Below are 5,450 nucleotides of genomic sequence, written 5' to 3' on the forward strand. Positions count from 1 at the left end.
CATAAGCCGTAGCAAGATGGAATATATGGAATGTAAGTTCAGTCTTAGAAGGAAAAATTCCAATATAGAGGTGAAAATTGGAGAGAACATCCTACGAAAAGTTAAAAGTTTTTTAAGTATCTTGGGTGCATCATACAGGATAATGGAGAGATTGAACATGATGTAAATCATAGGATCCAAGCAGGTTGGTCAAAATGGCGGAGTGCATCTGGTTTTATATGCGACAAAAAAGTGCCTTTAAAACTTAAAGGTAAATTCTATCGCACCGCTATAAGACCGGCTATGCTGTATGGTACGGAGTGTTGGGCGGCTAAAGGGGAGCACGAACATAAGCTGAGTGTGGCAGAGATGAAGATGTTGAGATGGATGAGTGGTCATACGCGATTGGATAAAATAAGGAATGAAGATATAAGGGAGAGAGTTGGAGTAGCACCCATTGTGGAAAAGATGGTTGAATCGCGTCTCAGGTGGTTTGGACATGTCAGAAGAAGACCGATAGAACATCCAGTCAGGAGGGTGGATGAGATGGAAGATGGACAAAGGGCGAAAGGCAGAGGAAGACCTAAGAAGACCATCCATGAGGTGGTCAAACGAGATCTACATATAAACGGTCTCACTGTAGACATGATACATGACAGAGCACAATGGCGTCGTTTGATTCATGTAGCCGACCCCACTTAGTGGGACAAGGCTTTGTTGTTGTTGTTGTTGTTGGTATGCCTCTGTAGATTCTAAATAGTGTCCTCCATGTTTCTGATTTTGACAATTTGAGGAGTTTATGAAGCATATTGTTCACTGATAATCTGATATTGCATATGATTTGGGACCGCTTTTGAGGAGTGTATGAAGCAGAATACTCACTGTGTTTGGAGTTGTGTATTAATTAAAATAGTTAAATTGTTATTTGGGCCATGTTACTGTTTGTTCACTAGAGTTTAAGGTTAAAATATCCATTTATTAGTTGGCAATGTTAATATTATTACTAAGCAATTTATAAATCATTCGGTTTTTATAAATTTGAGGTCTTGTGTTTATCCTTATTAATCTTTGTTAATTTTTGTGCTAACAACTTTGTTAAAATTGTACATAAATGATGATTGTCTTAATAATATAACGAGTATTACATTGTTATTAATTGATGAGAACAAAAGTTATTTAACTTTTGAGTTTGTACTTTGATAAGATCATAAGATTTTGGTTGATGTGGTGTTTTAAATTTGGATGATGATTTAAAGTTTATATCATGGTTCTGAAAATCGGATCGGACCGGCCAGTTCGACCGGTCTAACTGTGAACAGGCAGCAATGACGGCCCCATTCACCCCCTAAAACCGTTTCTCAAAAAACCGGAGAAGAACTGTCGAACCGGCCGAGAGACAAGGAACTGGCCGGTTTAAAAGAAACTGGCGTCATTTTTGGCAAATTTGGTTTACTTTCACTGAACCAGGCCTCTGACTCTCATAATCTGAATCTCATTCCTCTCAGCCTTGCAGAACTCTGAAATCTGAATCAGTCACTCCCCCTTCTCCAACCTAGCCTCTCTTCGAGCCACTGACGCGCCCGTCCGTCGAGCCACTGCCGCCGTCCGTCCGTCGATCTCGGCCGCCGTCCCTGCTCTCTTCCAACTCCTGCTTTCTTATTCTTTTTTCCTTGGTTCATTGAAGATAAGATTGAGTTAAATTTTTATTTGTTTTCTAAGGCAAATATAGATATGCTGCAATTTCTTCTAACTCCTATTAGTTAGTTCTGATCCTAGGGTCTTTGTCTGTTCTACCAACAACAAAAAACATAAACAAAAAAAGAAAAAAAAAATTGACTCTTTTTCATCCTGTGATGGAATTTTGAGACTTGAACATGAAAAATCCTATTTTTGTGGCTCCCTTTGAAAAAAATGGGATTCTTTATATCTCGGTCTTTTTGTATGCCACTTATGGCTGAATGTATGGTCTCTTAGTTGATAACTCAGATGTTCATGTTCTTTTAGTATTTAGGCATGTTTAGCTTCTGATTTGAGAGTTTTTGATTAACTTAGATAGATAGATAGATAGATAGGAATGGAGGAAGTTGAACAAGCCAATAGATTAGCTGTTGAAAGATGTCATAGAGTTCTTAGTATTTTGTCTCAGCCAAGGGATCAAGTTCAGAATAGGAATTTAATGGTGGAAACTGGTGAAGCTGTGTTAAGGTTCAAGAAAGTTGTTTCTTTGCTTCACAATGGTTTGGGTCATGCAAGAGTGAGGAAGAATAGAAAGCTTCAAGTACCCTTTTCTCAAAGCATACTCTTAGATAACCCGAATTGCTTCAAGAACAACAAACTTAATCATGATCAATTAAAGAAAGTAGTGATGCTGTCTAAAATTTTGATAATCCTTGTTAATCTTTGAAAAAGTTTGTTGCTCTTGTGTAAATTTTTGTTGTGTTATTGTGATTTAATTATTGGTATTGTTGCTGTGTAATTGTTGTTGTTGCTTTATTTTAAATTTTAATTGGTGTTGTTGTACTTGTAAGTTGTAATTTGCTATAATTTGTTAATTTGGTGTAATTTTCTTAGTGTGCTGATCTTATAATTTGTTAATTGTTCTTGTGTTAACTGTTAACTTGTTTTAATTCTTCGTTGTGTTTGTCCTTGTGGTACAAATTCTTCTTATTTGAAGGCTTTCTTTTTGGTTGTGAATAAGCCGGCATTTGACTTAGATGAACTTCTCTATGATCCTGTTTTTATATATGAAGAATATTGAATTATTAAGTCATTCAATTCTTCTATTAGGTATTTTGCCTCTAGCTTCATTTTATTGTCATTCATCAGTGATTAATTGAACTCCAATTCATTTTATTGCCTCTAATTCAATTGTCTTAGTTTAAGGTGGATATATAAGTTTTTAAATATGGTGATATGGTGAAAAAGTTTTATCTTTGATTTCTATCTTATTTTCCCATATAAAGTATGAGTATCATGCCATTATGCAATAATAATAATAATAATTTAATCTTAGTCATCAAATGATATACATCATGGTACTTGGATGTTTGCTTCTTATTTTCTGGGAAGTTCATCAGTCTCTTGCAGTTCCTTTTAATACTTCGAGACTTCATTTATTGGGTTTCGGCAAATGCTACACTATTTATTTGAGTTTTGACAAATGCTATATTAATTCTTCCAACATTAAAGATTGATTGTTAATATTTTGATGTTTGTACTTTTTTAGGATATTTATTTATAATTTATTTATTATTTTATTATAAACGATTTTTCTGATTGAACCACGGTTGGACTGGTTGAACCAGTGATTAGAGTGGTTCGATGACCGGTCCGGTTTCAGAACTTTGGTTTATATTAAGACTATAATTATGTTTGAGTGTGTTTATCTATATTTTATTTATTATTTTATTATAAAACGGTTATTCCGGTTGAACTATAGTTGAACCGGTTAGACTAGTGAATCAATGACTAATGCGGTTTGATGACCTGTCCGATTTTCAGAACCTTGATAATGAACGTGGATGGTGAATTGCCGAATATAAAGAGGTGAATTGTGTTGTGCCCTGTTTACATGAATTCGAAGAAGACGATGGCAGAAGGAAGACGAATTGGACTCAGCAAAGCTTGCGAGAATCCCACATGTGCTGAAATTGGCGATTGCTGCAACTATCTGAAACTCCCTTTTGCAATTGAGGTATCTTTAAAAATTAAAATTTTTGGGTTTTATGAATATTTATTGCTATTAGATTTTTATGTGTACGGTAACTTTGTTGATGAACACAGATTGACAAGGCTTACCCGCGTGATTTCATGCAAAGAGAGTGAAGGTTTTGTTGAAGAAGGAAGATGGCAATCTTTTTAATCCCAATATCTCATCCAGTAAGTTGTTCAATATAGTTTTGTAATCAAACTTTTGTGGCTACCCATTTTACTTTTATGTTTATGTAAAGTTGAATCAATGTAGTACTCTGATATTGTTTTTCTCTAACATAAATAGCTGTTGGGTGTTGGCTGAATCATGTGTCTTACATGTTTCTTGATGTGTATGATAATGTCACTTGTAAAATTGAATTGTTTACTGTTGAATGTCCAATCCAAGTGTTCATTGACTTTTGTTATCTGTAAATAGTCATGGATTGGGTTGCAAACATCAATATGAAATTCCCCTAAATCAATTAGATTAAAGTCTAGTGCAGGTGTTGCTTATTAGGGTGGCATATTTTTAGGTCATGTTTATTGGTGACTATGGAGTTGAAAGTTTGACAAGACTCAATTCATAAAATGTCGTTTCCCTTTGTAGCATTGGCAGTATCCTAATACTTTCGAATCTTGATGTATTTACTTGTTGCTAGCTTTGGAGTTGATGTGAATCATGTCTCGATGTTGGATGGTCTTAGTTGTTGATAGTAATTTATTCCAAATAACATTAACCACGACATGAGGTCGTGGTAGATGTTTATTATGTTGCTTCATGGTTTTACCATGTGGTAGGTTACTGCTATTAGTTTTCCCTCCTTCCCATTTTCCATGGATGAGGGAGGGCTGCTTCACCGAGGCTGAAGTGTAGAGTCCATATTAGAATGTTGAGAAAAACATTCTTATAGTTACTTCTCATTTGTTGCACAAACATGACAAATTATTGAAACTGGTTGTTATTTTTCTTGCAGGAAAGCAGCTAATGCTCCGTGTTGCAGACATGGTACCCAAACATCATGGAAGGACAAAGAAGCAGGAGGCGGCTGTGTCAACATCAAATGCAGGAGCTTCCAACAAATCTGGGAAAGGTGGAAAAAAGAGGAGATAATTTTTTGGAAATATTATCTTAATTATTGGATGTATTGTTGTAGGGGTAATTTGTCCTAATTGAGTTCAAGTTTTTACCACCCGAATGAGTGCCAATGTATTTATGAACCTTCACCAAACAGTTTCAACAGTCGTTCACTTGATTATAGGACAACATTTTCTTCATATAATCCAGCATTGGTAAAACACTTTTTCTTCCCTTTTGTCGAGGGAAGAATCACATTATGTTTGTGCTTTACAACCAAGAAGCATCTAAAAGACATTTAATGGCATATTCGCATATTTGCAAAAGTATTTGAGACTAGATTTACTGTCTTAAAATTTTTGTAAGCATACTCATAAATATCCAATGGAACTGTAGTATATCATTTGCATTTTGATTAACTCCAAACTCTATTTAGATAGTGCTATTGGTTAGTTTGTAATTGGAACTATAACTGCATCCACCATATATCAATGTTGAATACAAAACTCACTTTTATTTCTAGTTTGTATATGGTTTCCTCAAAAGTTTTATTTCTAGTTTGTATTATGGTTTCCTCAAAGTTTGTGCAGTTTATTGATACACTCTCCGTATATAGTAGTTTTATATGTGTATCTAATGACATAATGGATAGTAAAATGGATATGTTTGCACAATTGTGTAAAATATTTTACACTTTCAGTGC

At 34.8% G+C, this 5,450-nt stretch overlaps 1 pseudogene; it reads left to right on the forward strand.

Moving 5' to 3' along the window:
- LOC107460043 (signal recognition particle 19 kDa protein-like) overlaps positions 1 to 4,788 on the forward strand; it is an 11,458-nt pseudogene extending 6,670 nt beyond the window's left edge.
- Positions 4,789 to 5,450: the final 662 nt, after the last annotated feature.

The sequence above is a fragment of the Arachis duranensis genome, chromosome 8 (genome assembly GCF_000817695.3).
Source record: "Arachis duranensis cultivar V14167 chromosome 8, aradu.V14167.gnm2.J7QH, whole genome shotgun sequence".
In the NCBI taxonomy this organism is placed as follows: Eukaryota; Viridiplantae; Streptophyta; class Magnoliopsida; order Fabales; family Fabaceae; genus Arachis; species Arachis duranensis.